The sequence below is a fragment of the Pseudorca crassidens genome, chromosome 1, assembly GCF_039906515.1.
Source record: "Pseudorca crassidens isolate mPseCra1 chromosome 1, mPseCra1.hap1, whole genome shotgun sequence".
Lineage (NCBI taxonomy): Eukaryota > Metazoa > Chordata > Mammalia > Artiodactyla > Delphinidae > Pseudorca > Pseudorca crassidens.
Genome location: NC_090296.1, coordinates 122,751,016 through 122,775,454, shown reverse-complemented (window position 1 = coordinate 122,775,454; position 24,439 = coordinate 122,751,016). Strand labels below are relative to the sequence as shown.

Here is a 24,439-nt window from a genome sequence, read left to right as displayed (position 1 = left end):
GGAGGCAGAAAGGGAAAGGACCTGAAATCAACAAGCGTTCCAGAATTTTAAGCAGTTTTTGGAGGAAAATGAGGAGCAGGTTCAGCTGTAGCAATTTGCTCCAGGGGAAAATTACGTTCGCATGCTCTATTATACAGAACAGAAGGAACATTTGGTGGGTTGAATACTTGTTAATTTATTTCTCTGTTTGTTAATGGGCCTGACACATGCGCGTGCTCGCGTACACACACACCCCAGGCGTCAGCAGGAGATGATGCCCAGCTCCCAGAGTTTTCCTGCCACCTTCCTATGAAGTATCACTCCTGTTCTTGCTGTCTCCTCTCAGTGTCGACGCCGGGGGTCTAGAGGGAGGCAGTGTGCAGTTCAGGGACTGAAGTGAGATAAGAGCCCCTCAGTTTCCTCATCTGAAAACTGGACTTGGCAATGAGATGACCCAACGTGTTTGACCTTGGAACGAGTATAAAGAGATGCAAGAAGTCATTTTGAGAGTGTCTAGAGACACGCAGTAGGTCCCCACAGGGCCTGAGGGAATGATGCTCCACTGGACAGCTCCTCGGCACCTCAACCCAGCAAGTCCAAATGAGGATTGTCACGCTTCTGCCTGGCCCAGAATCCTATCTTGGAAGTGGGGCCACTCAGGCCAAGTTGACCTCCCCAGACCTGGACTCTCAGCCTTCCCCCCACACGGCCCATCTCCAGCATCTCCCCTTCCATCCATTTCTCACCATCCCGAATCCACCTTCCTCCCCGCTGTGACCCCACAGCTCCCCTCCAGATCCTGCACCCACCTGCCCACCAGGCTCCCTGCTTTCCCTGCCACTGGCTCTAATCCATTCTCTCCCCACGGTGGCCAGAACGGAATTTGAAAAGCACTGTCAGATCCTGTCACTCTCCTGCTTAGCTCTCTCCAGAGTTCCCCCCGCCCCCCAGTGCTCCGAATAAAACCTGCTACTGGTAGGGCCTCCCCTCTCCCTCCTTCCCTATCCACCAGCGTGCTGTCTTCCTCCTGGTCTTCACACACCCCCAGCTCCTTCCCATTTCCAGGCCTTAGTCTTTCTCTTCAGGCACCTGGAATGCCATTTCTTCTCAGACTTGAGGTCACCTCTTCAGAAAGTCCTGCCTGGATCCCTCCCCCTCCAAAGCCACTCAGCCCACCCCAGCCACTCCCTGTTTCATGGCCCTGTTTACTTCCCTGCCAAAATCATCACAGTCTGACACTATTGAAATTATCTGAGGTTTGCCTCACTGCCATTCCCACAAGAATGGAAACCATCTGAGGGCAGGTGAAGCATGTGTAACTTTCCTCTATCCACAGAACCTAGAAATAGCACCTGATACTTAGGAGGTATTTTATAAACACTTGAATGAATGAATGAATGAATGAAAAGACAGGTCAGCTCTAAGCCAGAGGGGTTAGTGAGAAGGGGGCCAGGGCCTCCTGTCCCCATTGTCTTCTGTCCCAGCCGCTGAAGGGTGTCAGCACCTCTTCAACTGAGAAAAGGGAATGGGTAGGGATGAGGTTTACGGAGCAGCACCTATGATCCGGGACCTTTTCTCTAAACAATTTCATGAAGCAGTTACAGACCTGAGACTCAGGCCTGAGTCCTGGTCCCGCCACTCTGTGCAACTTGTTTGACCTCTCTGAGCCTCAGTTTCCTCATCTGCATAATGGGGATAATAACAGGACCCATCTCCTAGGACTGTTCTGTGGGTGAATGAGATCTTGTTTTCAAAAATATGAGATGAGGGATTTCCCTGGTAGTGCAGTGGTTAAGAATCCGCCTGCCAATGCAGGGGACACGGGTTCAAGCCCTGGTCCGGGAAGATCCCACATACCTTGGAGCAACTAAGCCCATGCACCACAACTACTGAGCCTGCGCTCTAGAGCCCGTGAGCGGGAACTACTGAAGCTCCCGTGCCACAACTACTGAAGCCCTCGTGCCTAGAGCCTGTGCTCCACAACAAGAGAAGCCACCGCAATGAGAAGCCCGGGCACCACAACGAAGAGTAGGCCCAGCTCGCCGCAACTAGAGAAAGCCCACGCGCAGCAACGAAGACCCAATGCAGCCAAAATTAATTAATTAATTAATTAAAATAAATAAATTTTTTAAAAAATATATGAGACGATGATGATGATAAAAAGATCCCATCTCTTACAGATGAGGAAGCAGGAAAGGTTATGCGTGCTGTCTGGGTCCCATAGTTGGAAAGTGGGGAGCTAGGACTAAATGCAGACTTGCCCCCAGAAATCAGGGCTCTTGCCCCTGTGCTGGTTACCCCACCCCCACTGGCTGGGAGCACAGGAGGCCTGTCTGTCATTTGTGCCTTGGTGGTTGTGTTCCTTTATGTTCCCCATGTGAACTGGCTTAGCCTCCCATTCCCCCAGGTTCAGCACAAAGACACTTCAGGAGGCTGGGAGTGCTGGCCAAGGAGAAAGACGTGGCTCCCACCCCAACCCCCATGCCTGAGGCTAGGGAGCTGGGGAAGAGGCAGTGGCCCAAGCCCTGGACAGGTAAACTGAGGCAGCCTGAGAGCAAGTCTGTGCAGAGACTTCCCAGGATAGTCTAAGGGGGAGGAATGGGCAGGCCTGAGAGTCAGGAAATCTGAGAAGAGTTGGCCCACGCAGCAGGGGAGGAGGAATACCACTTAGCAAACACAGCCCTGTCCCCCGGGCCAAGGGCACAGAGCAGGGGGAGGTGGCAGGACTCCAAAGGCCCTGGGGCGGGGTTCTAAGGACAGACTCGGGGCACACGCACTCCCACTCAGACTGGCTTCTGGGTTTGGAAGGTCATCACTGAAGGTCCAGAGGCCTAGAGGTAAGGCCGCCCTAGCAGAGACCCCGCTCAGGTCCAGCAAATGAGGGACGCCGCTGCGAAGAGCCAAGGTGCCTTCCGCTTGCAGCCACGCACGTTAAGAATTATTCCTCTCGCCAGCAAACAATTGGTTACAATATCCATCGCACACTTTTCCTAGCTGGGTGCCCTCCCATACATCCTGGATTAATCCCGGAAGTCACTCCATTCATTTAGGGCACACCTGAGTGTGCCTCCTCTTTTATTAGGGAAATTTTTCATTGTTTTCAAGCACTCATAGGTTTTAATCTGGGGCTGAGATTTTAAAGCCTGCTTCAGTGGCTAAGACACATGAGTAGGCTTGTGGCTGGAAAGATTACCTCTGTCCTCAGATCTGGAAGGGCCTGGCAGGGGCCACCAGACCCTCTAGAGGAGGGGAGCAGAGCACCTCCTCTCCGGGGAGCCAGGGACTGCAGACCTCAGTGCTGTGTGGCATTGGGGCACACCCTCGACCTCTCTGAGCCTCCCCAAGAGAGGCAAAGTCAAGGAAGACTGCATATTTGGGTGTCCCTCTACTGAGCCCACCCAGAGAAATCTGGGAGATCATCACCTCTAAAACCCATAGCCCTGGGCAGTAGTGTGGGGCCACTGAAAAAGCTAAAAGTTTGGAGTTCATCAACTATATTCCAAAAAATTTTTTTAAATAAAATAAAAGTTTGGAGTTCAGATCTGAAATGACCTGGGGCAGATGAGTCATCAGCCTCTCTGAGCCTAGCTTCCAACTCCTCAGGATGAGCTGAGTGCCACCCCGTCTCTGGGCTGCTGTGCAAGCCCAAGTTCAGAGCAAATCTGACTCAGGGCCTGGCACACAGTGGGTGCTCAATAAGAATTACTCTCCTGGCCCTCCCAACCCACCACAGACCCCTCCCACTTCTCCATCTCTCAGTCTTGTGGCCCTCAAGAAGCCAGACCCCCTGGTTCCTTAATCCAGGCTTGAGGCTGCCCTCAGGCTGCGGCACCTCCAGCCAGAGCCTCTCCGCAGGCCCATCCCGCCAGTCTGGGTATCTGCCACCAGTCTCCTCCCAGGCCTTGCACAAAGCCTCCATACCTCCCACCCGAGGCCCTGGGGCCTGGGGAGTTCTGTATGTACACAGTGAACCCCTGCCCCCCGCCACAGGCCCCATCCCATGCCAGGCTCTGTGCTGGGATTCAGGCTGCATGTTTGCTGCCCCCTGCCCTAAATCAAGAGATAGCTGTCCCACTCCCAATTTCTAGTCCCCCACCACCACCAGGGGTCCAGGGTTGGGACTTCTCTGGGCTCTGACTGCAACCCCCTCCCACCCCCCACTCCCCACCCCCATTACCATCCCCTTCCTGGTCTGTGCTCACCCAACCAGGCCTGCCCTCTCTACATTTCTCCCTGCCCCACCTCCTTCCCCAAATCTTCCTGAACACTAAGGTCCAGCTTCCTCCAGGAAGCCCTCCCTGACTTCTCCAGCCCTCATCTCCTTCCCTTTCCTGTACTCCCAGCATTTCTCCTCAGTCCCGCTAAGTTCACATTGCTACCCAAAAGCAGGAACTATGTCACCTACTCATTTCGTGGCCACCAAGCCCAGTACCACTGGGCACTCAGGAAGGATGGGCTCATTCAATGATTCAGAGGGAAGGGTGTAGAAGACTCCCACTGATGGAGCACACACCTCTGTGAATAGGTCTCATCATGCCCATTGAGCTGATGGAGAAACTGAAGCTAAGAGAAGTGAAGCACCTACCAAAGCAACAGGGCTGGCATGTGAACCAGCCCCACCAAATGGTGCTGTTAAGACACAGTCCAGGAAATTCCCTGGTGGTCCAGTGGTTAGGACTCTGCGCTTTCACTGCCAAGGGGGTGGGTTCCATCCCTGGTCAGGGAACTAAGATCCCACAAGCCGCATGGTGCGGCCAAGAAAATGACAGAGTCCACAAATCCACATTCCACTGACATGACCCACCAGCCCTGCAATTCACACACACTACCCCGTGCGACCCTCAGCACCTCGGCTCCACCGTTATCTGTGTCACCCAGGAGGAAACTGGGATCCAGAGAGGCAGGGTCACTTCTCAAGGCCACACAGACTGTTAAGTGGCAGCACTGGAACTTGAATCCAAAGTCTCTCCGCTCCCAACCTGGTCAGAGGGCCTGATCAAGACCCCCCTCATGGGGTCTGTAGACCAGCCTTCCCACCCTGGTGCCCTCCCCTCCCCAGGCTGCTGGATGGCCCTCCCTGTCCCCAACCAGCACATCACCTGCTCCCAATTATCGGCCCAACCCCAGGACTCCAGGGAGCACTTGCACGGTTGATCGACCTTTTGGAGGGGCCTGGCTCTCACGGTTCTGGGTATTTACACAGACAGCCTTGCTGCGGTGGCTCCCGGAAAGTAGGACATGTGGGGGGAGGGTAGGAAAGCAGGTGCAGACTGAAAACACTCCCGCCATCCTCCACACCACCTGGACAGCGGAGCCACCTGTGGCACGGTCTCCTCAAATGATCTTGACAGGTCCTAGGGGCGGACCCTGTGGGGACTGGGGTAAAGGCCTGGACCGCCCGCTGAGGGAAAGGCCTTGGCCAACGTCCCCTCCAACTCCTCTCTGCTCAGTGACCTGGAAGACCTCGGGGGACATGGGAAGAGAAGCCCCTTTTTAGCAAGCACCCCTCTCTGCGTCTAGGGGTCACTTTACATCACTGCTCCCTCATCTGTAAGTGGGGTTCAGGAAATAGAGGCCTCCACATTCTAGACATTCAGGGAAACTAGGCTGTCTTATCCCAGCAGGATCTGAGGATGCAGCTCTCCTGAGACACCCAGCAGACATTCAGCTCCAAGCAGGACAGATCTGGTCTCCCAGGAAACCAGCTGTGTAGCACTGAGTAGGGGTGCCAAGCTGAAAGGCAGGTGGACACACCCACCAAACAGCTACAAAACCACACCCAGGATGTTACCACGGAGCCCGAGGTCTCAGAAGCCAAGAGGTGCTGCCCCCTCTGCAAACTGTCTGCTCCTGAGCACAAGGTCAGGTCCTGTTCACCATTACAGACTGTCATCACCACACCCCAGCCTCCTCCCAACTCTCTCCTGGCCTGAGTGGAAGAGGACAGAGGGTTCACAGTAGAAGGCACCAGTGTGTGGCGTTCAGGCTAGAGCCAGAGGGGCATAAGGGCTGCAAGGGGTGGAGGTAAGGACAGTTTCCCCCTCTTTGCCCTCCCCATGCCAATCTCCATCTCCACCGCTGAGCAGAAAGGAGCTGCACCCCACCCCCATCACACACAACCATCATTCTCAAGGCTGGGGGCACCCGTCTTCAGTGTCCCCCACCTTCTCATCTGCAGCTCAGGCTCCACTCTGTCTCTCTCCAAGCCCAGCTCAAGCACCTTTTATTATTCAGAAGAGCCTCTTGATTGAAAAGGGCTCTAAGGCATCTCGCAAATAAGAATCCTTTAATTGGGAAGTTGTTAACTTCTCAAAGAAGAATTTTAATTTTGCTTCCCCACCATCTCCTCTCCCCAAAACCTATGAAAACTGTGGACTAAAAACAAAGACTAACAAAGCCAAACACCCCAGGCACCCTGTCCCGAACGGCACAGCGCCCAAGGCGGCAGAGGCAGAAGTGGCAGCTGCCCCCCAACTTGCACAGACCCCCCCCCGGACCCCCAGCTAAGACTGTGCGAAGGCCTTGACCTCTCCCTTTGGGCATGCCTGCCCCATACCCCCCTCACCATCCACACAAAGGGTGGCAGATGACTGAGGGGTTAATAGGGTGACAGGGCACCCAGACAGGGCAGGGACTGCGTCTGTCGGGTTCCCAGAGCCAGACTCTCGATGCACATCTCCCCATAACCTCCTCTGCTGTCCTCTATCACACTGTCCTGTAGCTGATGACTTTAAATTATATTTACTGAGCACTTACTATGTTCCAGACATCGCTCTAAGCCCTTATGTGCACCAACCGACTTAATCCATACAAGGTCAATGCTATTATTACTCCCAATCTACTGATGAAGAGACTGAGGCCCAGAGAGCTTAAGTAAATGGCCTAAATTTACACCATTAGTGAGAGGCAGAGCTGGGACTGGATTCCAGGCAGTCTGACCCCAGAGTGGGCATAACCTAAAGTGCCACCTTCACCCGCCCACCCGCCTCCATGGCCTGTGCGCTCCTTGAAGACCAGGGCCATAACCGTCTCATCTCTGGGTTCCTGGGGACAGCACAGAGCCTAGCAAACAGCCCGCACTTAAGAAATGTCTGCAAAAGGAAAGCACTTTCCCAGTGGTTCTCTCCTTCGAGCCTCACCAGAGGCCTGTGACAAAAACAAGCAGGCAAGATGGTCCCTGGTTCACAGTCAAGGTAGACTGAGGCTCAGAAGTGAAAGCAACTGCCCCAGGTGACCCAGCTAGGGAGTGCAGAGGCCAGGGAATTCCTCCTCCAGTCCCGACTGTGCGTACCTGCCTTCCACCCTGACTGTACAGGGACTGGGTTGTTACCGTCACATACCAGGTACCATGTTCCTGGGCCCCAATTAAAACCCCGGCCTGAGGGCTTCCCTGGTGGCGCAGTGGTTGAGAGTCTGTCTGCCGATGCAGGGGACACAGGTTCGTGCCCAGGTCCGGGAAGATCCCACATGCCGCGGAGCGGCTAGGCCCATGAGCCATGGCCGCTGAGCCTGCGCGTCCGGAGCCTGTGCTCCGCGACAGGAGAGGCCACAACGGTGAGAGGCCAGCATACCGCAAAAAAAAAAAAAAAAAAAAAAACCCGGCCTGAAACAAACACCAGGAAGCCCTGGGGTAGGAATCTCCTCTCTCCATCCCTGACAGTTCAGGGCAGCCTCAGCACTACCTTGTATACCTCAAGGCATGAGATGCTCACCACCACCAGGGCTTCCTGGTCCACTGTTCACTGCTCTGGAAATCCCAGGCTAGTCGCATGCTGTTACCAGTTGAGTTTTGCCCCTCAAATTTATATGTTGAATTTCTAAACCCCAGTACCTCAGAATGTGAGCTTATCTGGAAATGGGATCATTGCAGGTGTAATTAACTAATTAGGATGAGGTCATACTGGAGTAGGGTGGGTATGGCCAACCAGTATGGCTGGTGTCCTGATAAGAAGGGAAATTTGGACATACACATACCCAGGGAGAACGCCATGTGAAGAGACACAGGGGGAAGATGACCATCTATAAGCCAAGGAGAAAAGCCTGGAATAGATCCTCCCTCACAGCCCTCAGAAGGAACCAACCCTGCTGACACCTTGATTTCAGACTTCTAGCCTCTAGAACTATGAGAAATAAACCACCCAATTTGTGGTTACAGAAGACCTAGGGAGGGTGAGCTGACAGCAGTTTCTCCAGGCTGGTAAATCTACACAGCTTGTCTGCAAGCCTGGGGTGACAGGCCCACCCATGGGCAAGGAGCCCCCATGGGCTGGATCTCTAAGCAGTAAGGCCCAGATTCCTCCTCTACATGATCTTGTCCAGGCTCTGAGGCTTTATTTTTTATCTTTTTTTTTAAAAAATAAATTTATTTATTTATTTGTGTCGTTATTTATTTATTTATTTTTGGCTGTGTTGGGTCTTCACTGCGGTGAGCGGGCTTTTCATTGCAGTGGCTTCTCTTTGTTGCGGAACACGGGCTCTAGACACGCGGGCTTCAGTAGTTGTGGCTCGCGGGCTCTAGAGCACAGGCTCAGTAGTTGTGGCACACGGGCTTAGTTGCTCAGCAGCATGTGGGATCTTCCCAGACCAGGGCTCGAACCCATGTCCCCTGCATTGGCAGGCGGATTCTCAACCACTGTGCCACCAGGGAAGTCCCCAGGGTCTGAGGCTTTACACACACCCTTCCCCCCCACACCCCCACCCTGGGTCAGACTGCTGACAACTCCTTCATTTACATGCCCACCCCAGCCTCTGCCCTCAGCTGCAGCTGTACAAACCCACGGTCTGTGCATCCCCTCCACGTGGATACTGGCATCTCAAACATACCACTTCCAAACAGGACTCTTCCTTTCCCTTCCAAATTCATCCTTGGCCCCCTGAGCTCAGCTCAGTCAAAGGCTCTACCAGCCACCCTGTTCTCAGGCTCTGACCCCTCACAGCCCACAGTCCATCCTTCAGTACCCCTTCAGTCTCCTACCCTCAGCCACTCCTCCCCACCCAGGCCCAGTCCGCCAGCTCTCTCCGGACTGATGCTGGGGCCTCCGCATGGGCCTACCAGCTTCTACTCTTGCCCCCGACCCACAACCCCCTCCCCAGTTTTTTCCCCATGAGGCTGTGAGAGGGAGCCTGTGAGCCATGAATAACCTCCATTCACACTCTCTAACAAGAGGCCCCGCAAGCCCATTTCTCAGCCCTTCTTCCCCACCGGCTGCTCCCTGCTCAGAGCCTATCCAGACCTCCAGGGGCCTCTTCCCTCTCCTCAGGTCTCTGCTCACAGGGCAGCTCAGCTGAGAGGCATTTCCCAGACCACCCTGCAGAGAACAGCTCTCCCGCATGCTCTCTCCCTTTTCCAGCCTTATTTTTCTCCACGGCTCTTATTATTCCCTAACCTTTATTATGAATTTACTTCTCTGGTCATTTTCTGTCTACTCTGTGAGAATTTAAGCTCTATGAGGGCAATGACCTGGTCTAACTTATTCACCTGTGAATGCTGGGCACATAGAACAGTGCCTAATACGCAGCAGGTGTTCGATAAGTATGTGTCCAATGATGAATGAGCCATGGAATGAATGAATGACTTCAGTAAGCATTTGTGCAGCACCTGGTATAAAGGGAACAGAGGGGCAAATCAGGCTAGGTCTGCCCTGAGGTCCGTGGGGAGAAAGACCCACGCCCATAGGTAATCCCGCCCAGCGTGTGAGCAGTGCTGGTGTGAACACACGTGCACGGGGAAATGAGGACTGGGAGGGGGCCACCAGATGGGCCCAGAGGTCAGGGAAGCTTCCTGGAAGAGACACCCCACCCCCAGCCTCCCTTCCTGGCTCTCCAAGGTCATGGGCCACCTCCCACCCTCCACCAAGGGGAAGAAGGGAGGCCTGTCTGAGCTGCAGCACTGATTCAGAAGTCGGTAAGTGTTCAGAGCTGGTGTGTGTGTCCCTCCTGCAATGAGACCTGGGCAGGGCTCACCAGAGAGAGAGGGGGGCTTGAGTTAAATGCCATTGATCCCTCCAGGGAGCGAGAGGTCAAGGGCTGTGGCATCTGGGACCCCCAGCCGCATCTGCCCTTCCCCACTCCACCAACCTGCCCCCTCCCCTCCGACCACAGGAGCAGCCAGAGGAGGCAGGAGACAGCAAAGAAAGACCTGAGCTCCCTCCAGGGCTTTGCTTAGTCAAGTCTCAACTCCTCAGCAGGTCTCGAAGGCTCCCGGTGACCAGCCCTGCCCCCCTCCTGGGCACCTCACTCCGCAAACACTCCAAAGTCCCCCACCTCTATACCTCTGCTTAGCCTGGACCCTCCTCCTCCCCCAATCCTTTTCCACCCATCATAACTCTACATACGTCATCTTGTTCATCCAGGAATTCTTTATGATGACACACCACGGGAAACAATCAAACCCTACCACAGAGAATTGGTTAAACATGCTACACAGGCTGGAACATTACACTGCCATAAAAAATCACATTACAGGGCTTCCCTGGTGGCGCAGTGGTTGAGAATCTGCCTGCTAATGCAGGGGACACGGGTTCGAGCCCTGGTCCGGGAGGATCCCACATGCCGCGGAGCAACTAGGCCCGTGAGCCATGGCCATTGAGCCTGCGTGTCCGGAGCCTGTGCTCCGCAACAAGAGAGGCCGCGATAGTGAGAGGCCCGCGCACCGCGATGAAGAGTGGCCCCCACTTGCCACAACTAGAGAAAGCCCTCGCACAGAAACGAAGACCCAACACAGCCATAAATAAATAAATAAATAATCACATTACAGAAGAGTATTTAATGATGGGAAAATGATCTTAGTATAGTATTAAGTGCAAAAGGCAGGTTAGAAAACAGTGCAGTTTGATCCCAATTATGATATAAATATGTATTTTGTAAAAGACTGACAGGTAAAACACCCAAGTGTTCACATTTTCTATGGAGAAATGCAGGCTTTTTTATTATCAGAAAAACAGAACATTTTAAATGAATCCTACAGCCTTCCAGGCTCAGCTCAGGCAGCCCTTCTTCAGGGCTCTCCAGCCCCCCAGCTGAGAGGGGCCCCTGTTAGTTCCCCTGTCTCCCTGCCCACTGAGCTTCCTGGTGCCTCACACTGTCGCCTAGCCAGCGGGAAGGCTGCTGCAGCCCCTGATGGGGAAGTGGGGGGCCGGGGGCAGGGCCCAGCCACCGCCTCCCTGACGCCCCTGCCCCCAGTCCTCCCATCACCCCTGGCTGCCTTGCAGATAACCCTGACCACATCCTCTCTCCCCATCTCCCAGCAGCAATTACAGGTTAAACTGGAGGGGCTAATCAGCTGCTCATTCCACCAGGGGCTGACTGATTAGCAGGAATATGTTGATGGAGGTAACTGGACTTCAAAACGAGCCCTAGCACCCAGGAAGGAAACCCAGCCGTCTGCTCCCTGCCACACCCCGCGGCCTCCTGAGTGGGAGGACGGTGTCGGCTGAGCCGCAGCCATACCACGACTTCACCCAGTCCTTCAGCAGAAGGGGTCGAGGCCCACTGCCCTGCTGAGCCGCGAGGTCTTCTCTCTCTGAAAAATGGGGTTAACATTCCAGTCCAGACTGCTGCCCTGAGCCCTCCCCCAGTGCTCCTTCTGTGTAGCAAACTTTCTCAGGGGTCCCAGAGGCCTGTCCAGAACAAAGCACTGGCCGGGAAAAAGGGTGGAAGTCACCTGTTCAAAGTCACAGGCAAGGCAGCAACCCAGGCTCCCCTCCTTCCCCATCTACCACCTCTTTGGGACTTGCTATAGTTTCTCCACATCCCCTCCCGTGAGACACAGAGTGGGAAGGCCTGTCACCTCCCACATTCTGGGTGCCCTGCTCCTTGTAATACAGTCCAAGAGGCCATCTACTCTGCTCACACGGAGCCAAGGTCACCTGGCCCCCAGTGCTTGTCACAGGCACACACCTGGGGCTGAGCCTCATCCTGCCCTGAAGGTGTGGGCATCCACACACTGACTCTGGCTCGGAGCCCCATTAAATTCCACACGTTGGAGCCACTGCCAGCCTCTTGACAGTTTCCTGGACCCTGATTGTCTCCGTCCGCACGTTCCCACTCCCTCCTGACCTAGAGTCATGCACACATTTGGTCAACGATGGGACAGAACCAAGGACAGAGCCCTTCAGCTCATCCCATTAGAGACATGCCATGCCGCGCGGGAACCCAGCAGCCGGCACGCCCGTGAGACCGCGTCACTCAGAATAATGCCCCCGGCTTCTGAGCTGGCTGCCAGGGCCCTGCCGCAGCAAAAGCACTACTGGGAGGTGGCCCAGCCAAATCAAACCTCCTGGACTTGAACTCACGTGGGGATGGAGAGACGGGAACAACCCCCGGAAAGACTGCCCCTCGATGGCCTTCCCACAGCCTCTCCCTTGGGGACACCATATCCACCCCCCATGGCCCACGCCAGCCCCGCTCTCCCAGCGGCCCAGAGCAGCTTCTTACCTCAGGTCGGGCAGGCGTTTGGGGAGTGCAGCTGCTGGGGGATCAGCCTGGTTTGACTCGGTCTCTCTCTTTGCCTGTGGGCACAGGAGCCTCAGGGCCTGTGGGAGCAGGAGGCTGTGGGAAAAGGAGATGAGCCGTCAGCCAGAGCGGAGCAGCAGAGGGCAGTTCTGGGGAGCAGCGGGGGGCCATGCACACAGGGAGTCTGCTCCCACCCGGCTGGGCAATAAACACTCACACATCTCACACACACACACACACACACACACACACACACTCTCCCTCTTGCTAACACACTCACACTTGCACACTCGCACGTGCCCTCACTCATTGGCACACTTGTGCTTATACACACTCACGTGCTCTCACATGTACACACACATGCACTTAATCTCTGACACACTCACATATCACTCACACACTGGCATTTACACACACATGCTCTCACTCACTGACACTCACATGCACTCACATGCACTCACATGCCACCATCTAGGGCAGGTGGGGCTCTGGGAATGATGGAGCCTCTGGTAGCAGGCAGAGAGGGGGGTGTCTGAACATGCCTCCTCCACCCACTGGCTCTGTGACCTTAGGAAAGTCAAGTCCCTGAGCCTCACTTCCCTCATCCGTAAAATGGGGATACCGTCCCTCCCGCCAGGACTGCTGGGAAGATACAAGCAGACAAGGGATGCACGGCCTGAGGCACAGCAGGTGCCCAGCCAACACCAGGGCCTGCCTCCCCCCCAGCCTGGCTCCAGGAAGCAGTCCCTGGGGCTGGCCCCTGAGGGCGGGCACAGCAGAGCACCAGGGGTGCCTCTCCCTGGGCCTGAGCCCCAGCTTCCTGGTTCCCAAGGATGCCCTCTGCTCCCAGCCACCCACCTCCCCTCCTTCCTTCCCCAGCCTCTTCTAGTTCATTCCTTCACCAAACACTCTCCAAGAGCAGCTCAGGTCCCCGTCCCCCCACCCTCCACGAGTGGAGGAAGACACTAGGGAGTCCTGTCTCCTTGGCAAGGGCCCGAGACACAGGCCTGGGGCTGGAAGTCCAAGGAGGCAGGTCGACTCCCAGCTTCCTCACTTGCTGGCTGTGTGGCCCTGGGCCAAGCTTCCCCCTCTGAGCCTTAGTTTCCTCAGCCTCTCAGACCAAGACCTAAATCCCCCTCTCACATAAAGACCTAAATCCCTTTCTGAGCTATTGCCAAGAGGTTCCAACCCCATCAGCGATTCTCTAAGCGTGGGACACGCTGCTAGAGGTACATAAGGGGATTCTAGGTGGGATGTAGACAAACATTTTTATTTTCATAGGTGTGTGTTTATATTTCTGTGTATTTTTTTAAAAAATGACAAGTATATCACGGCTGTGATTTCATGGATGTGTGGCGTGGGGAGCGCTGGGTAATCCACCTTCAAACGTGAGTCAACGCAAAGACAAGGGTTAAGAAAACGCGAGTGCAGGTAGCACCCAGAGGTGGCTATAACCATGATGGTGAAAGGGAGACACAGAAAGTCGGCATCTAATAGGGTCTGGCTCCCAGCAGCCCTCACGAGGGTTAGCAGCTCCCTTCTTCCCTGACAGGCCAGGCAAGCCCCTCCGTTTCCTCTTAATTGCCCACATGGCACCATAAAACACAGGCCTAAGTCCCCAGGGGGATTCACAAGGCCTTCCAGATGGGATGGATGGACGCGTGGATGGAGGGGGCTTGGAGGTAGTTGCCATAACGTGGGCGGAAGATGGCAAAGGCCTCTGAGTCTCTCCCAAAGTCAACATTCCCTCAAGTCTAACATGCAAAGATGGAATTTCTAGCTACATGGTAGGTGAAGTTGGAGGGACTCTCTAAAGGCAAGTCTTCGCGTTTCATGGGCTGTAGACTTCTCCTCCAAGAAAGAGGCAGAGAATTGGGCGGGTTTCAGGGTCCACCTTGGCTTTCCTCTCCTGACAACAGAGCCACAAGCAGTGTGGACCCAATAAGAGAGGCCTGCCTAGCCCCACAGTTCACCAGCCCCAAATTATGCCCCCTGCTGCCAGCAGGTCCCCAGCGTGCCTCCCAATGGCTGCTGACCCTGGAGGACAGGACAGGACAGGACATAGTGATGCTAGCCTGGGAGAGAGGGGTAGCCAGAGCCTGGGTAGTTCCTCAGGCCTGGGTCCTCCAAGCCAGGTCTATCCAGGCAGGGGTACCCTGAGTGTACACCCAAGCTGGCTCCCAGTAGACTGGCACAAGTCAGCAAAGCCCTGTCCCGGGCAGGCCTCCGGACCACCTGGCTGGCAGCCCTGAGCCCATTTCCACCTGAGCTGGCAGGACAAAACATAGTCACAGCTCCTCTCCAAGCACCCAGCTGCCATGTTCCATGATAATGAATGGGCCTCCTGATCCCTTCTTCCCAAACCTTCCTGAAGCTCCCACTCTCCACGGTGGCATCACAAGGAGTTGCTATGGAAATGCAACCACAGGCAGAGCATGACAATGATTTGGGGCAGGGGAGGAGACACAGTGGGAGCCGTGAGCTCTCCTGGACACGGGGCCTGCCTGTGTGCTGAGTCCTAGAAAGGACATGAAATCCCAGCTGCAGGCCTCACAGCCCAGGGGGGTGATGGGGACCATGGCAGAGGTGGTGGTGGGGGGAGGTGCTTCCAACCTGCCCTCCTGGCTCCTTACCCCCTCAGTGGAGCCCAGGGAGCCCTGGGAATCAGATGCCTGCGTCTTCAACAGAATTAACACATGCCCCGGGGAATATGAGACTTCCACAGAAACAGCTACTTCAGGATGCTGCTGAAGTGGCTTCAGTACTGTGGGGGGCTGGCACCAGTAGGTGCTCAGCGAACACTGTGATCAAAGAGGATAGTACTGGCATGTGTATATGCAAGTGTGTGTGTGTGTGTGTGTGTGTGTGTGTGTGTGTGTGTGTGTGTGTGTGTGTGTGTGTGTGTAAGAGAGAGAGATAGAGACAAGTGCCTGCTCTGGTCAACACAGTCACAGAATCACAGAGCTTGAAAGGCCCACTGTACAGATGGAAAGACTGAGGCCCAGTGAGGGTCAGGGTCAACCCAGCAAGTCAGCCAAAAAGTCAAGTCCAGAACCCAGGTCTCCTCTTCCCCAGACCTGAACCCTCTACCTAATACCCCTGGTTTTTCATTCATTCATTCATTCATTCTACTTTTGGTAAGCACCTACTATGTGCTTGGTGACTGGGATAAAGAGATGTGAAGGACACCACCCCTGCCTGCCAGAAGCTCAGAGAGGAGAGAGGCCATCATAGTCAGGGGGAGGGGGCTGGGACAGAAGTCCAAGGGGCTGCAGGAGCCCAGGGAAGTTTACCTCAGAGATTTCAGTTATGTGCTTCTGAGTCATGCTTCAAAGAGACCCCGACTTGTCTCCCAACTGCTCCCTCAGCCCAAGGTCCCCTACAGCCCCCACACAGAGGTCTGCAGTGTGAGGCAGTACTGAGCCCACCTGCCCTCACCTCCAGGAGGTCATGGGGTATTCCCCATTAGCACCCCCAATCCCCAGAAATGAGGAAGCATGAGAAAAGTACCTTGCTACACAGAAGGAGCTCAAAGAAAGTTGGTGCCCTGGCTGCCCTTCTCGTCCCCCAGGCTCAGCATCTTCCTGCACTATTCACTCTTTCCTTGTTCATTCTTGCTTTCCTGGGCACCTCCCATGAGCCAAGCATAGCACTGGGCCTGGGGTGGAGCAGAGAACAAGTGAGCGCTAGTCATCAGCCATCACACTCTTGGAATTCAAGTCTCCATCTCTGTCAGCAGCACACAAATTCTCTCCTGTAGTGGGTTTTTCGGAGGGCGTAGTACTGAGAGAGCAAGAGGGGACACCTTCCAGAGCTTGGCTTGGAAGACCTGCCAGCTCCGCTGTATCCCACACGGGCCACACCTCCCAGCAGCTGTTACATATGCCCACAACCAATTTCACACAGGCGGAAACCAAGACCCTGAGAGGTGGCCAGGTGGACCCCAGGTTGCTCAGCGCTGAGAAGGCAGGGGACAGGGAAAGAGCAGTGAGGACAGAAGGGAAAGGCCAGGTCCAGGGCTGTGGAAGTGGAGGAAGGGGCTGTCTGGGATGACTTCCTGGTAGAGGAGGGAGGGGGGTTAGCTCAGAGCCTTCCCTCAGCCTCCCAACAGGAAATGAGTTTCTGTGAGAAAGAGAACTGAGCCAGGGGCCGTTCTGCCAGCCTGTGTGACTTGGGGCTGTGCTGGCAGGCGGAGGATGAGGGGGGCATGTTCCCTAACAGCCACTGTCCCATCCCAACCCACTGAGGGCTGCCACAGCCACCATCTCACATCCCTAATTACCGCTGCTCAATGGGGAACCAGTTGGGGATGGGAAAACAGTAGAGACACAGAAAGGGAGGAACAGAGCACACGAGAGACAGAGGCCCGAAGAAAGAGCAACTGTCTCCCCAAAGCCAGAGGACAGAGAGAGAGTCAGAGAGATGAAATGGATACGCCGATGGGGCCATCCCTCCCTCCCCCAGAGCCAGTGCTGCAGCTGCCAGGAGGAGCCCATAAACCAGGGCTTTGCAAAGATTTCTCAGCAATAAAATTCTTATTTGAAATGAAACCTTACGCAGTGGGGGAAGTCTTCTATGCCAGACATTAAATCCAGAAACCATAAAGTGAAAATTTGATAAATCCGACTATATAAACACGTAAAAACATCTGTACAGCAAAGACACTATAAACAAAGTTAAAAGGCAAGTGAGACACTGGAAGAAAATATCACTAATATACAAAGAGCCCCTACAAATCAATAAGAAAAAAAGACAAATGAAGAGAAAAATTGGCAGTGAATTAGAAATCCGTAGAGGAGGAACTAAATTGGCCAATAAACATATGAAAAGCTGTTCTATCTCTATAGCAATCAGGGGAACGCAAATGAAAACAACACGATATCATTTTTTGCCCATCAGACTGGGAAAAATTAAAATGATTGATAACAACCAGTGCTGGCAAGGATGTGAGGAAATGAGCACTCATGGACCATCGGAAGGAGAGGGAATTGGCTCAACCTTTGGAAGTGTAACTTGGCAGTAGTGAATAACGTTGTAAACCCACACATCCTACCACCTAGTGATCTCACTTCTAGGAGCTTCTCCTACAGAAATGATAGCATAGGCACTCACATATAAATATTCTAAGATGCTCATAGCTGCATTGCTGGCAAGAGTAAAAAAGAAATGGCCTAAATGTTTATCAATAAGGGACTGTTTAAACAAAATACAGCACAACCATACTAGGGAACACTCCACAGCCACGCAGCCCTTCGACAGAAGGAGGCACCTCTATGTATAACAATACGAACAAAAATCAAGCTGTATAATGCTATTTCAGAAGGAACCCATTTCTATAAAGAGCAGATTGTTGGTTTAGGCCTCAAAAGGCTGGAGGATAATATCCAGACAGTACAGTGATCGCCTCTTAGGTGGGGGACGAGGGGGCTTTCATGGTCTCCATTGCCTACAAGATGTGTTATGGAATTTTCAATAAAGAGTTAATTTTTTTCTTTAAATCCTGCCGGGAACCCAATATAAAATGCAGATCTGAGCATCTGCTGTGGTTGAAATGGGAGGGACCTATGCAGCCCCACCACCACCCCCATAGCCCCCAGGCCCCTTCAGGGACACCAGGGCTCTAGGACCAGTTTGAGAACCTCAGCTGGAGAATGTGGAGCCCATAACTTCACTCTCCCAAACCAAGGCCAGTGGGGCAGAGGGTGGCCCAAGTCACACAGGCAGTACAGACAGGTCGGGGCTAGAGGCCTCTGGCTCCTCGGCTGGGCTCCCAGGGCTGGGGCGGGAGGTTTCCCTAGGTGTCCAGGAAACCCTGGAACATCACAGTCTTGGGAACCCTAGGCTGAGGCTCAGGGGAGCCCAGGGGGTGAGGGCAACACGGGAAGGGCCTTGGTAGAAAACTCCAGGGGAGGGGGCTTTGAGGTCCAGCTCTGAGCTCTCACAGGGCTCCTGTGCTAGGGAAGGAGAGGGAGGGAAAGAGGAGAAGGGAAAGCAACAGGGAAGCTGTGGTGTGCTTCCCTCTGTGCAGAGAGAGGCTGGGGCGAGCCCGTGGGTACGGGTAGAGGGCACTGCTGTGTGCAGGTGTGCGGTGCTCGGAGAGAGGGGGCTCGTGTGGGTCTGCGGCAGTGACTGTGAAGGGCGTGTGTGTCGTCGTGTCTACATCTAAAGTCTGTGTGTGTGTGTGTGTGTGTTAGGGCGTCTGGGCAGCCAGCAGGCCCGTAGAGAGGCCAGGAGCGGGTGGCAAATTCCAGAGACCCATCCCCAACTGGCCCTCAGCCTCATGCCTGACCCAGTGCCTCCCAATACTGCCCTACCCTCCAATGAGAGGAGGCATAAAGGACTCAAGTTTGTGGAAAGAATGAGCGGGTTCTCACAGCACTCAAGCCCCAGCCAGGCACCGGGTGGAGCCGCAAGAGCGTGGCTGCGGGACCGACACGCCTAGCTTCCCATCCTAGGACAACACGACAGGTCACATTCACCATGTCACCTGGGAATCGATTAAAGCAGAGCTCTTAACAGGGGTCCCCTGGGATGGGGAACTTAGGAGGTCTGTGAGCGCTGAAACTGCACAAAACTAGATGTGCATTTATGCATATGGTGCAGGCAGGGGAGGGTACATTGTTTCGGGTCGAGGGCCCTGTCTTTCATCAGATTCCCCAAGTGGCCCACAGACCAAAAGGACTCAGAACCACTGAGCAGGAAGGGAGCAAGGCTGGGCGTCCGAAGGACAGAGGTCTCAGGGGCTCGGCGTCTGCCTGTACGTCCATGGGGGGTGTTGGAAGGCAGGGGCTAGGACAGGTTCTGCGGCTTCAGGCCCCAACCAGGACCCCCGCGAGAGTCCCATGGGGTAGATGCTAGCTCCAAGCAGGAACGAGAGCCGTCCAAGGTGAGCGGGGCTGCCTCGGCAACGGGGAAGCACCTCGTCGTGCAGGGGTGAGAGCACAGGCTGGACAGGCAGAGGTCAGGGTGAGCAAGTGGCGACCCTGAGTCTCATTCTCAGACTCTGTGGGCCTCAGTATCCCCATGTGACACCCCAGAGCTACACAAGGTGTACCCTGGGAGTCCATTCTGAGCGTGTGAAAGGAAGGGCCAGGGCCATGCCTGGCCCTGCGGCTCAGGCTGTAGGGCTGCGCGTACAGTCCTGCATTTGGGAGTCCTCCCCCCTGGTGTTGGCCTCAGACCCTCTTCCCTCCTGGGGTAGGGGGGCAGGCTGCCCCGGCTGCCCCACACTGCTGACTAGGTCTGCAGAGTCCAAGACCTTCTTGGGTGTCACCACCTCCCACATGACAGTGACCCCAGAAAGTACAGGAATAAGAGGTTTCATTACAATCCTGGACTGGGGCCAAGGGAGCCCAAGGGCTGGACAGAAGCACTGAGCAGGGCTGACAGCAAGGCCAAGGCATATGAGCTCAGTGGAGCCCCCCAAACTCTCTCTGAGCCCTCCAGGGGCCTCTCTCAGCCTGACCTGGGGAAACTGAGGCACAGAGCGAGCCCTCTGTCCTGGGTCACACAGGGAGTTGGTGGCAGATCTGGGCCAGGATCCCAGGCCTCCCGCTGGGCTTACTCTGGGCACAAACGCAGCTCGTCCCCCTCAGGTGACTCAGTGCCTGTCTCAGCACCCCTACTCCTGCCAGAAAGAGGCAGCTGGCACTGGGGCTCCAACACACTGATTCACATGCAGGCCGGCAGGGCCCCCTGGATCCAAACACCCTGAGCCTCAGTTTCGCCCTCTCTAAAACACAGGTACAAAAACTCCTCTTGTGAGGATTAGAAGAGCACAGATGCACAGGCTGCTTAGGGGCACTTTCCAACCTCCCATCTCTGGGCCTCAGTTTCCCCATCTCTAAACAAGAGGGTTACTCTGAGTGATTCCCCAGGTCCCCAGAGCCCCTGAGGCTTCTGGAAAACTTGCCTGGGTGCCCAGCCCATACCCATGTCTGTGGGGAGACAGGCTGCAGGGGCAGAGACCAGGGCCTGTCCTCAAGGAACTCCTTGCTAGTTGGAAAGGGAGAAGTGTGGGGACTTCCCTGGTGGCACAGTGGTTAAGAATCCACCTGCCAGTGCAGGGGACATGGGTTTGATCCCTGGTCCAGGAAGATCCCACATGGCATGGAGCAACTAAGCCCGTGCACCACAACTACTGAACCTGTGCTCTAGAGCCCGCGAGCCACAACGACTGAGCCCATGTGCTGCAACTACTGAGCCCGTATGCCACAACTACTGAGCCTGCGTGCCACAACTACTGAAGCCTGCGTGCCTAGAGCCCATACTCCACAACAAAAGAAGCCACCACAATGAGAAGCCCGCGCACCACAATGAAGAGTAGACCCCGCTTGCCACGACTAGAGAAAGCCTGCGCGCAGCAATGAAGACCCAACGCAGCCAAAAATTTAAAATTTTAAATTTTAAAAAAAAGAAAGTGAGAAGGGTGACTGTGGAGCAAAGGCTACTTAGCAGAGCTGGGTGTGAAAGCGTCCATGGAAGAGCTCCCAAACATGCCTGCACACTGCCACAGTCTCCACCTCTCCCTTTTGCTTCACACCCAGCCTGCTCCACTCATTACCTGCCCGTCCCCTTTAGACCCCGGCTCCAGGGGCCACAAGAAGCTTGAAAATAGAAAACCCATTGTGAGCTGGGCAGTAATCAAGGAAGGCTTTCTGGAGAAGACAGGACAAAAAGAATCAAGTTCACACAGGGGACCTTGAATACCCAGATGAGGAATCCAGACCCTGAGGAGCCACTGGCAGTTTCATATGGGCCCCCCCACCCTGGGCAGAGATGCCAGACCCCACCCCAGACTGGCCTCAGAGCTGTGTCCCCAGCAGAGGGCTTGAGGGGGTGGGGGACCCAGGCACCAGGCCCCCTCCACCCCTCCTCCACAGCCATGGACTCTGACTCCATCCCAGAGAAATCAGTCCTGGTCGGTGATGCCCAGCGGCCGCGGAGGCCTCATTGCAAACAGCTTTGCTGCCAGTGAATGCCGTCTGGCCAGTGAGGGCTCCCCGACTGATTAAGAGCTATGCCGGCCCGGGACTCATTCATATTCCGGTCTGGCTGCTGGCTTCAATATGGCTGAGAGACGCAAGGGCAGAGGCGGTCCTCCGAGAATGCCCGGCGATGATTCCACTCCGATTCCAATTTATTTTCTATCATTAATGCTTTTGAAAAGCCCCACATGCTCTGCAAACAGGGAAAGAGCACGGGGCTCTGGAGGGGAGGAGAGGAGAGGGCTGGGGGTGGATGGGGGCGCAACAGAGGCGGTGTGGGCAGCCGGCGAGGGGCCCTGAGACCTGGGTTCAAATCCGCACCCCATCTCCACCTGCCTAGAGAACCCTGGGGGTAAACCTGGCCTATACCTGGCAGTGGGGAACGGCCCCTGCTCTGCCTACCTCAGGGCACAGTTTCCAAGATCTTCTGAGGGGTCAGAGGTGAGCAGGCTTTATATATTGTGAAGGGCTGTACACCTTGAGGAACCGAGAGCAAAGCAAACCTGACTGACCATGGCAACAGAGGCCTATGAACTGGACGCCTGCCTCCCCAGCTACACTGGGGGACCCCCACCCCAGGGTGCAGGAAAGGCCTGGGCTGCCTCTCACCCCAGCACAAGCAGAGGAGATAAGGATTTGGGTCCCCTGTCCCCTGCCTTGTCTGTCTCAGACTCCCACTGCCAGCCTCCCTACACCCCCTGCCCCCAACAGGCTTACCAGGACCAAAAGGCCCTAATCCCTCCCCCCGCTCCAACCCTGCAAGAAGAAGAGAGTTATAAGCTTCCCAGCTGAGCCACATAGAAGACTCTGATTACTTTTCCTTTCTTGACAGCTCTGTTTTCCCTGGAGCTTATAACTACCCTTGGGATCAAGTCCAAACTCCCCACCTCCATGCAAAGCTCTCCCAGGTAACTCAGGCCCATCTGGGCAGCCTCAACTCCTCCCTGGCCTGACCCCACCCTCAGTTCCAGTGCTGACCACCCCTGGTCTTCGCACATGTTATTTCCTGTCTGGAACTCCCTCCTCCTTGGCCACAGTTCAAACTCCTACTCCCTCTTCAAGATGCAGCCCAAGTTCTCCTCTATGCAGCTTTTCCCAGCTTCCCTGGCCAGCCCTGCTCTGTGCTTCTAAGTATCCTGTACCCACCTATGTTACAACTCAGCAATATGGTAATTATGTGTGTGTGGCAGCTCCCCTCCATTCAGCCAGTGGCCAGGGGCTGCGTCTGATTCATCCCCTGCATTCCCAGTGCTTGGCAAAGTGCCTGGCTCACAGTAGAGCCACTGATTCAGTCAACTGATCTTAATAGAGCACCTACTGTGTGTCAGGCTCTGTGCTGGGTGCGGGGGGTGCAGCAACAAAGACAGAGCCCGTCCCTGTCCTCAAGTTCTTCCAGTGGACATACTCAGGGTAATGTCTGTTGAATGAACAGACATACGACCACCTTGTAAATGGGAAAACTGAGGCCCAGAGAGGCAAAATGCCCTGCCCAAGGGTGCCTCTGCCTCCTTGCCCACACCTCTTTCTACTCCATTTCTCTCCCAGAACCTTAGCAGCAGTGAGGAGGAACTCAAAACTAAAGGTTAGAATCAAAAAAAAAAAAAAAAGGAAGAAGAGAACGTGGTGGATTTTCCTCCTTTCTCAATAATGTAAAGAAAACTGCTTTTGCCAACTACGGCAGCTTAAAAGCAATTAGAGTTTTTGGAGGGGACTCTGGGCACGAGCAGAAGAGACAGAGTGAGCGCCCGGCACAGAATTTTTCCAGCATTCGTTTGTATCAAGCAAAAGGGGGAAAAAAAGTGTTAAAAGCAGCAATTTCTAGCAGCAGAGATGGTGGAGATAAAATATTTACAGCCTCCAAGGGAGGGGCCCGAGAGGGGCCAAAGACCCCCACTCCTACTTCTCTGGAGGCAGGAAAAGGGAGGGCAAAAAAATGGGAGACAAGGAGAGATGAGTCACCTCCCCACCGCTCCTGTCCCGACGGGAGCCGTGGGGCAAGGAGGGGAGAAGCCCCCAGATGCCCCTACTCTCTCACCCCTTCCCCACCATTCATGGCCCACAGCCACTAACCAGCCCCCAGACGTCAGAGATCCATCCCTCCAATCCTCAGACCTGGCTCTGCTCAAAATCCAGAGAACATCACCACTCCGAGCTGGCATTTGAGGCCTGCACAGCCCAGGCCCCTCTCCAGCCTCTTCTCCAGATGCTCCCTACAGGGCACACTGCCCTGACTGTTTTCCGAGGACCCTCGCTCAGTCCCACCTCCAGGCCTTAGCCTGAGGAGGGACTATAAGGAGTGTGCACCCCTCCCCTCAGGGGGAGGTAAGTCAGGTTGGAGGGTGTAGACCCTGAGCAGATGACGGAGCCAAGGACACACAGCTCTAGACCGCATGCTAGACTTCCAACCACGCCTCTCCCACTGAACTCTTCCTTCCCTACCTGGACCCTTCACTTGCCCCTTGTCCTCCTCTCTCCAAATACACAGCAGCCTCCAGCGGCATCTTCCTGAACCCTAACTTCCTCCGTCCCAGCTGCAGCACAGACTCCCCTCGTGTGGCACACAAATGACATAGTCTCTGTTAGAAGCAGACGTTCCTAGATTCAAATGTCAGCTCCTCCACTCACTAACCGTGTGACCTTTGCCAGTCCCTCAATCTCTCTAAGCCTCAGTTTCCTCATCTGTTAAATGGGAATAGTAATAGTACATATCTCACGGGATTGTTTTTAGGATTAAATGAGGTAATGTATGTAAAGCACCTGGCACTGTGACTAACATTTAGTAGGTGTTCAATGAACTCACCTCTGCCCTACTTCCTGTTCAGTCCTCAAGTGTGGCTCTCCAGGCCTCAAGATGGCCCATACAGTTGCACACAGCCTCCCGCACCATCTCGTCATCACCTGATAAATGCACGGAAGGCACACGCCAGCTGAGAGCAGAGGGTGGAGGAGGTGCTGAAGGGCTCTGCACACTCAGAGGCCCAATCCCTCTGCACAGAGCCAGGGAGCCTCTCACTTTGCTT

General features: G+C 54.8%; 1 protein-coding gene across 6 annotated transcripts in view; it reads right to left on the bottom strand.

Annotated features, from left to right (window-relative positions):
* Positions 1 to 24,439, bottom strand: part of LINGO1 (leucine rich repeat and Ig domain containing 1) — a 202,745-nt gene that overhangs the window by 166,432 nt on the left and 11,874 nt on the right. For 3 of the 6 annotated variants that reach the window (XR_010947028.1, XM_067754305.1, XM_067754294.1), the window contains exon 2: positions 12,415 to 12,528. The gene's annotated coding sequence lies outside the window, so the exon portion shown is untranslated. Of the gene's footprint in view, positions 1 to 192; positions 448 to 12,414; positions 12,529 to 15,942; positions 16,091 to 24,439 lie in introns of those variants that run through there. The other 3 variants (XM_067754333.1, XM_067754315.1, XR_010947030.1) reach the window with 2 other exon arrangements.